Source organism: Trichechus manatus, unplaced genomic scaffold (genome assembly GCF_000243295.1).
Source record: "Trichechus manatus latirostris isolate Lorelei unplaced genomic scaffold, TriManLat1.0 scaffold00117, whole genome shotgun sequence".
Lineage (NCBI taxonomy): Eukaryota > Metazoa > Chordata > Mammalia > Sirenia > Trichechidae > Trichechus > Trichechus manatus.
Window position 1 is genome coordinate 7,284,676 of NW_004444053.1, and position 10,174 is coordinate 7,294,849.

Sequence of the window (10,174 nt, forward strand, 5' to 3'; positions counted from 1 at the left end):
CAGCCAGATACCAACCTAGGAAATGAACTCTCAAGAACTATCCAAAACCAAAAGAATTACAACAGGGAACCAGAGAGGTTAATCTGTAAATGATAACAACATCAGAACAATAAAAGAGGGAATAAACAGTGTAGGTATAGAACCTTCTAATGGAGAGGAAGGCAAGGCAATACCAAGTAATAATAGATGGGTTCAAGCCTAGGAAGATAGGGGTAAATTTCAAGGTAAACACAAAGAAAGTTAACAAACCTACTATCAAAGCAAAGAAGAAATCATAAAGTCTCAGTAAAAACAAAACATACAAAAAAAAAAAAAACAGAAACAAAAGAAATTCAGCACAAGAGAGTGAGAGGAACAAGGAAAACGTCAGCACCAAAAACAAGAGCACTACAAAATGACAAGAATGAACTCACACCTATCAATAATTACACTGAATGTAAATGGCCTAAATGCACCCATAAAGAGATAGAGAGTGACAGAATGGATAAAAAAAAAAAAAAGGATTCATCAATATGCTGTCTACAAGAGACACACCTTAGAAACAAAGACATAAATTTATTAAAAATCAAAGGATGGGAAAAAATATATCAAGCAAACAGCTACCAAATAACAGCAAGAGTGGCAATACTAATCTCAGATAAAATAGACTTTAAAACAAAATCCACAATAAAAAACAAAGAAGGACACTATATAATGATTAAGGGGATGATCCAGCATGAAGACATAACCATAATAAACATCTATACACCCAATGACAGGGCTCCGAAATACATAAAACAAAAACAAACTCTAACAGCACTGAAAAGAGAAATTGACAGTTCCACAATAATAGAAGGAGACTTCAACACACAACTTTCAGTAAAGGACGGAACATCTAGAAAGAAAGTCAACAAAGATACAGAAGATCTAAAGGGCACAATCAGCCAACTTGACCTCATAGACATATATAGAACACCACCCAACCGCTGCAAAGTACACATTCTTTTCCAATGCACATGGAATGTTCTCCAGAATAGACCACATCTTAGGCTACAGAGAAATCCTCAACAAGATCCAAACGTTGAGATAATACAAAGTATCTTCCCTGACCACAATGCCATCAAGGTAGAAATTAACAGGAAGAGCAAGGAAAAATATCAATTACATGGAAACTGAATAAGATCCTGCCTACAAACCACTGGGTAATAGAAGAAATCAGAGATGGAATAAAAAAATTCCTAGAATCAAACAAAAATGAAAACATATCATACCAAAACCTTGGGACACAGCAAAGGCAGTCCTCAGAGGACAATTTATAGCAACAGATGCACGCATTGACAAAGAAGAAACAGACAAAATCAAAACATTAACTACAAAACTGGAAGAAATAAAAAGAGAACAGCAAAAAAAAAAAAAAAAAAAAAAAGCCCACAGCCACTAGAAGAAAGGAAATAATAAAGATCAGAGCAGAAATAAATGAAATAGAGACTAGAAAAACAATAGACAATAGAAAGAATCAGCAAAACCAAAAGTTGGTTCTTTGAAAGAATCAACAAAATCGGAGTATTATGAAACACTATACTCCAACAAATTTGAAAACCTAGAGGAAATAGATAAATTTCTAGAAACACTACCTACCCAAACTAACACAAAGGGATGTTGAAAATCTGAACAGACCCATAACAAAAGAAGATATTGAAAAGGTACTGAAAAAAAAAACTCCCAACAACAACAACAACAAAAAAAACCCTGGTCCAGATGGCTTCACTGCAGAATTCTACCAAACATCCAGAGAAGAGCTTATACCAGTACTACTCAAACTATTTCAGAATATAGAAAAGGAAGTGACAGTTCTGAATTCATTCTTTGTAGCCAGCATAACGCTGAAACCAAAACCAAAGACACCATAAAAAAAGAAAATTACAGACCAATATCTCTCATGAATACAGATGTAAAAATTCTCAACAGAATTCTAGCCAATAGAATTCAGCATCATATCAAAAAAATAATACACCACAACCAAGTAGGATTCATACCAGGTATGCTATGATGGTTCAACATTAGAAAATCAATCAATGTAATCCACCACATAAATTAAAGAAAACAATCACATGATCATCTCAATTGACACAGAAAATGCACTCGATAAGGTCCAACACCCATTCCTGATAAAAATAAATAAAATAAATATAGAAGGGAAATTTCTCAAATTAATAAAGGGCTTCTATGCAAAACCAATGGCCAAAATCATTCTTGATGGAGAGATGCTGAAAACATTCCCCCTGAGAACAGGAAAAGACAAGGATGCCCTTTATCACCACTCCTATTTAGCATTGTGCTGGAAGTCCTAGCTAGAGCAATAACACAAGAAAAAAAATAAAGGGCATCCAAATTGGCATTAACATTAAACTGTCCCTGTTTGTGGATGATATAACAGTATACATAGAAGACCTTAAAGGCTCCACAAGAAAACTACTGGAACTAATAGAAAGATTCAGCAGAGTGCCAGAATACAAGATAAACATACAAAAATCAGTTGGATACCTATACATGAGTAAAGGGAATGATGAAAAGTAAATCAGGAAAACAATACCATTTATAAAAAATACTTAGGAATAAATCTAACCAGGTATGTAAAAGACCTATACAAAGAAAACTATAAAACACTACTGCAAGAAACCCAAAGAGATCCACATAAATGGAAAACATACCATACTCATAGATAGTTAGACTCAACATTGTGAAAATGAAAATTCTACCCAAAGCAATGTACAAATACAATGCAATCCTGATCCAACTACCAAAAACATTCTTTAAAGAGGTGGAAGAACTAATCATTAGCTTTATATAGAAAGGGAAGAAGCACCGGATAAGTAAAGCACCACTGAAGAAGAAGAATAAAGTAGGAGGACTCGCGCTACTTGACCTCAGAACCTACTATACAGCTACGGTAGTCAGAACAGCCTGCTATTGGTACAATGACAGATACAGTGACCAATGGAACAGAATTGAGAACCCAGATGTAAATCCATCCAGCTATGGTCACCTGATCTTCGACAAGGGCCCAAATTCCATCAAATGGGGAACAGTCTTTTTAACAAATGGTGCTGGCAAAACTGGATGTCCATCTGCAAAAAATGAAACAGGACCCATATCTCACACCATTTACAAAAACTAATTCAAAATGGATCAAAGACCTAAATATAAAGCCTAAAACTATAAAGTTCATAGAAGAAAAAATAGGATCAATGCTAGAGGTCCTAATACACTGCATTAACAGGATACAAACCATAACCAACAACACACAAACTCCACAAGATAAGCTAGATAACTGGGATCTTCTAAAAATTAAACATTATGCTCATCAAAAGACCTCACCAAAAGAGTAAAAAGAGAACCTACAGAATGGGAAAAAAATTTTGGACACTACAAGTCAGACAAAGGTCTAATCTCTAAAATCTACAAGAAAATCCAACATCTCTACAGCAAAAAAAAAATCCAATTAAAAAATGGGCAAAAAAAATGAGCAGACACTTCACCAAAGAAGACATTCATGTGGCCAACAGACACATGAGGAAATGCTTGCGATCACTATCCATTAGAGAAATGCAAATTAAAACAACAATGAGATACCATCTCACCCTGACATTACTGGCACAAATAAAAAAACTGGAAATAAATGCTGGAGAGGCTGTGGGGAGATCGGAACTCTTATGCACTGCTGGTGGGAATGCAAAATGATACAACTATTTTGGAAAATGATATGGTGCTTCCTTAGAAAGCTAGAAATAGAAATACCATATGATTCAGCAATCCCACTCCTAGGAATATACCCTAGAGAAATAAAAGCCGTCACAAGAATAGACATATGCACACCCATGCTCATTGCGGCATCGTTCATAATAGCAAAAAGATGGAAACCTAGATGCCCATCAACAGATGAATGTATAAACAAACTATGGTACATACACCCAATGGAGTATTATGCAACAATAAAGAACAATGATGAATCTGTGAAGCATCTCATAACATGGATGAAACTGGAGGACATTATGCTGAGTGAAATAAGTCAATCACAAAACAACAAATATTGTATGAAACCTCTATTGTAAAAACGCATGAAAAAGTTGACACACACACAAAAAGATCTTCATTGGCTACCAGGGATGGGAGAGGAGAGGGGGGAATACTAAACGGACAATAGATAAGTGGTAACTTAGGTGAAGGGTAAGACAGTACACAGTACTGGAGAAGCCAGCACAAGTTGTACAAGGAAAGGTCATGGAAGCTCCATAGACACATCCAAACTTCCTTAGGGACTGAATTGCTGAGTGGAGGGCTCTGGGGCCATGGTCTCTGGGAACATGTAGCTCAACTGGCATAACACAGTTTATAAAGAAAATGCTTTACATTCTACCTCGGTGAGTAGTGTCTATAGTCTTAAAAGCCTGTGAGCAGCCACTAGTCTCACCCCTTCGGGAGCAAGGGAGAATGAAGAAAACAAGATACAAGGGAAAGATTAGTCCAAAGGACTAATGGACCACAACTACCTGGCCCCCATCAGACTGAGTCCAGTACAACTAGATGGTGCCCGGCTACCACGACTGACTGCTCTGACCGGGATCGCAACAGAGGGCCCCGGACAGAGCTGGAGAAAGCGTAGAACAAAATTCTAACTCACAAAAAAAGACCAGACTTACGGGCCTGACAGAGACTGGAGAAACCCCAAGAGTATGGCCCCCGGACACCCTTTTAGCTCAGTAATGAAGTCACTACTGAGGTTCACTGTTCAGCCAAAGATTAGATAGCCTCAGAAAACAAAACACGACTAATGAGGCATAACAGTCCAGGGACAAGGACCAGAAGGCAGGAGGGGACAGGAAAGCCAGTAATAGAAAACCCAAGGTTGTGAAGGGACAGTGTTGACATGTTGTGGGGTTGTTAACCATTGTCATAAAACAATAGGTGTACTAACTGTTTAATGAGGAAATATTTGTTCTGTAAACCTTCATCTAAAGTACAATTAAAAAAATGAACATTTCAAGATCTATCCTGAATTATAACGCTGTGAGTGATAGGACAATATCCATACACCCACAAGGAAGACCAGTTAATACGACTATTTTTCAAATTTACACACCAACCACTAATGCCAAAGAAGAAGAAATTGAAGATTTTTACCAACTTCTTCAGTCTTAAACTGATCAAATCATGCAATCAAGATGCACTGATAATTACTAGTGATTGGACTGCAAAAACTGGAAACAAAGAAGAAGGACTGGCAGCTGGAAAATATGGCCTTGGTAACAGAAATGATGCTGGAGATTACATGACAGAATTTTGCAAGATCAATGACTACTTCATTGTGAATACCTTTTTACAACAATGGCAACCATACACGTGGACTTTGCCAGATGGAATACATAGGAATCAAATCGTCTACATCTGTGAAAAGAGACAATGGAAAAGCTCAATATCATCAGTTAGAACAAGGCCAGGGGCTGACTGCGGAACAGATCATCAACTGCTCATACGCAAGTTCAGGTTGAAGCTGAAAAAACTAGAACAAGTCCACGAGAGTCAAAGCATGACCTTGAGTATATCTCACCTGAATTTTGAGACCATCTCAACAACAGATTTGATGCACTGAACACTAATAACTGAAGGCCAGACAGGTTGTGGAATGACATCAAGGACATCACGCATGATGAAAGCAAAACATCATTAAAAAGACAGGAGATAAAGAAAAGGTCAAAATGGATGTCAGAAGAGACTCTGAAAGTTGCTCTTGAATGTAGAGTAGCTAAAGCGAATGGAAGAAATGATGAGGTAAAAGAGCTGAACAGAAGATTTCAAAGGGTGACTCGAGAAGACAATGTAAAGTATTACAATGATATGTGCAAAGACCTGGAGTTAGAAAACCAAAAGGGAAGAACAGGGTCTGCATTCCTCAAGCTGAAAGAGAAGAGAAAAAATGCAAGCCTCGAGTTGCAATATTGAAGAATTCTGCAAGGAAAATAGTAAACAATGCAGGAAGCATCAAAAGAAGATGGAAGGAAAACACAGAATCACTGTACCAAAAAGAATTGGTCAACCTTCATCCATTTCAGGAGGTAGCATATGATCAAGAACTGATGGTACTGAAGGCACTAGCTAAAAACAAGGCTCCAGGAATTGATGGAGTGTTTCAACAAATGGATGCAGCACTGGAAGTGCTTGCTTGTCTGTGCCAAATTTGGAAGAAAGCTTCTTGACCAACCGACTGAAGGAGATCCATATTTATGCCTGTCTTGGGCATCTAGTGCTGCTCTAACAGAAATACCACAAGTGGATGGCTTTAACAAAGAGAAATTTACACTCTCACAGTCTAGTAGGCTACAAGTCCAAATTCAGGGCATCAGCTCCAGTGGAAGTCTTTCTCTCTGTCAGCTCTGGAGGAAGATTCTCATCATCATCAATCTTCCCCTGGTCTAGGAGTTTCTCTGCACAGGAACCTTAGGTCCAAAGGACGTGCTCTGCTCCCAGCACTGCTTTCTTGGTGGTATGAGTTCCCCCAATTCTCTGCTTGCTTCCCTTTCCTTTTACCTCTTGTAAGATAGAAGGTGGTCCAGGTCATACTGTAGGGAAACTCCCTTTACATTGGATCAGGGATGTGACCTTAGTAAGGGTGTTATACAATCCCACCTTAATCCTCTTTAACATAAAATTACAATCACAAAATGGAGGACAACTACACAGTACAGGGAATCATGGTCCGGCCAAATTGACATACACATTTTTTGAGGGACATAATTAAATCAATGACAATGCCTATTCCAAAGAAAGATGATCCAACCAAATGCAGAAATTATCAAACAATATCATTAATATCACACGCAAGTAAAATTTTGCGGAAGAGCATTCAAAAGTGGCTGCAGCAGTATATTGACAGGCAACTGCCAGAAATTCAAGCCAGATTGAGAAGAGGACATGGAACCAGGGATATCATTGCTGATATCAGATGGATCCTGGCTGAAAGCTGAGAATTCCAGAAAAACGTTTACCTGTGTTTTATTGACTACGCAAAGGTATTCCACTGTGTAGATCATAACAAATTATGGATAACATTGCAAAGAACAAGAATTCCAGAACACTTAATTGTACTCATGGGGAACCTGTACATAGATCAAGAGGCAGTCATTTGAAAAGAACAAGGGGATACCGCATGGTTTAAAGTCAGGAAAGGTGTGCATCAGGGTTGTATCCTTTCACCATACTTATTCAATCTGTATCTTGAGCAAATTATCTGAGAAGCTGGACTTTATGAAGAAGAATGGGGCATCAGAATTGGAGAAAGACTGATTAACAACCTGCAATATGCAGATGACACAACCTTGTTTGCTGAAAGTGAAGCGGTCTTGAAGCATTTATGAAGATCAAAGACTACAGCCTTCAGTATGGATTACACTGTCGCAGCGGCAACGGTTGTCAGGGTGGCGGAGACAATAACCAATGCCACAACTCTTACAGAGAAGTGGGGCCAGGAGGGTCACTCTGAGGAGTCGAACCCCGGCTTCAGTCCCAGGAGTTTATTTTATAGTCAATACAGCAAACAGTGAAGCAAATAACAGAACAATGGGCTTTGGGTGAGTAACAATAAGTTTCGGGCAAGGGAGAAGGAGTTCAGGTAAACAAGCCACTCAGTAACAGGACAATAGGTTTGGGAAAACAAGTCGTGCCTAATCTCTTTCTCATTGCTGACAAGTCTCCAACATGTCGTATACAGCATAGAGGCCTGTGGGGGCTGCAGTTGTCAATAGTGCAGCCATGTTTAAATGGCATATATCCCCACATCACACCTCAACATATATAGAAGAACAAAAATCCCCACAGCTGGACCAATAAGCAACATCATGATAAATGAAAAAAAGATTGACGTTGCCAAGGATTTCATTTTACTTGGATCCACAATCAACCCCCTACATGTCTGTCAGTTAGTCATACTGTGGGGGCTTGCATGTTGCTGTGATGCTGGAAGCTATGCCACCGGTACTCAGATACCAGCAGGGTCACCCATGGTGGACAGGTTTTAGCTGAGCTTCCAGACTAAGACAGACTAGGAAGAAGGACCCAGCAGTCTACTTCTGAAAAGAATTAGCCAGTGAAAACCTTATGCATAGAAGTGAAACATTGTCTGATATAGTGCTGGAAGATGACTCCCCCGGGTTGGAAGGCACTCAAAAGACAACTGGGGAAGATCTGCCTCCTCAAAGTAGAGTCAACCTTAATGACTTGGATGGAGTCAAGCTTTCAGGACCTTCATTTGCTGATGTGACATGACTCAAAATGAGAACAGCTGCAAACATCCATTAATAATAGGAATGTGGAATGTATGAAGTATGAATCTAGGAAAATTGGAAATCATCAAAAAGTGAAATGGAACGCATAAACATTGATATCCTAGGCATTAGTGAGCTGAAATGGACTGGTATTGGTCATTTTGAATTGGACAACTATATAGTCTACTATGCCGGGAATGACAACTTGAAGAGGAATGGCGTTGCATTCGTCGTCAAAAAGAACATTTCAAGATCTAACGTGAAGTATAATGCTGTCAGTGACAGGGTAATATCCATACGTCTACAAGGAAGACCAATTAATACGACTATTAGTCAAATTTACACACTAACCACTAGGGCCAAAGAAGAAGAAACTGAAGATTTTGACCAACTTCTTCAGTCTGAAATTGATCGAACATGCAATCAGGATACATTGATAATCACTGGTAATTGGAATGTGAAAGTTGGAAACAAAGACAAAGGATCGGTAGTTGGAAAATATGGCCTTGGTAATAGAAATGATGCCGGAGATTGCATGACAGAATTTTGCAAGACCAATACTTCTTCACTGCAAATACCTTTTTTCACCAACATAAATGGCGACTATACACATGGACCTCACCAGATAGAATACACAGGCATCAAATCGTCTACATCTGTGGAAAAAAACAATGGAAAAGCTCAATATCATCAGTCAGAACAAGGCCAGGGGCTGACTGCGGAACAGACCATCAATTGCTCATATGTAAGTTCAAGTTGAAACTGAAAAAAAGTAGAACAAGTCCAAGAGAGCCAAAGTATAACCTTGAGTATATCTCACCTGAATTTAGAGACCATCTCAAGAATAGACTTGATCATTGAACACTAATGACCGAAGACCAGACGAGTTGTGGAATGACATCAAGGACATCATACGTGAAGAAAGCAAGAGGTCATTAAAAAGATAGGAAAGACAGAAAAGATCAAAATGGATGTCAGAAGAGACTCTGAAGCTTGCTATTGAACGTCGAGCAGCTAAAGCGAAAGGAAGAAATGATGAAGTAAAAGAACTAAACAGAAGATTGCAAAGGGTGGCTTGAGAAGACATAGTAAAGTATTATAATGAAATGTGGAAAGAGCTAGAGATAGAAAACCAAAAGGGACAAACACACTCGGCATTCCTCAAGCTGAAAGAACTGAAGAAAAAATTCAAGCCTCAAGTTGCAATAGTGAAGGATTCTATGGGGAAAATACTAAACGATGCAGGAAGCATCAAAAGAAGATGGAAGGAATACAAAGAGGCATTATACCAAAAAGAACTGGTCGATGTTCAGCCATTTAAAGAGGTAGCATGTGATCAGGAACCAATGGTACTGAAGGAAGAAGTCCAAGCTGCACTGAAGGCACTGACGAAAAACAAGGCTCCGGGAATTCACGGAATATTAACTGAGATGTTTCAACAAATGGATGCAGTGCTGGAAGTGCTCACTCTTCTACTGCAAGAAATTTGGAAGATAGCTACCTGCCCAACTGACTGGAAGAGATCCATATTTATGCCTATTCCCAAGAAAGGTGATCCAACCGAATGTGGAAATTATCAAACAATATCATTAATATCACATGCAAGTAAAATTTTGCTGAAGATCATTCAAAAGTGGCTGCAGCAGTACGTTGACAGGGAACTGCTAGAAATTCAGGCAGGATTCAGAAGAGGACGTGGAACCAGGGATATCATTGCTGATGTCAGATGGATCCTGGCTGAAAGCTGAGAATACAAGAAAGATGTTTACCTGTGTTTTATTGACTATGCAAAGGCATTCAATTGTGTGGATCATAACAAATTATGGATAACATTGCAAAGAATGGGAATTCTAGAACACTTAATTGTGCTCATGAGG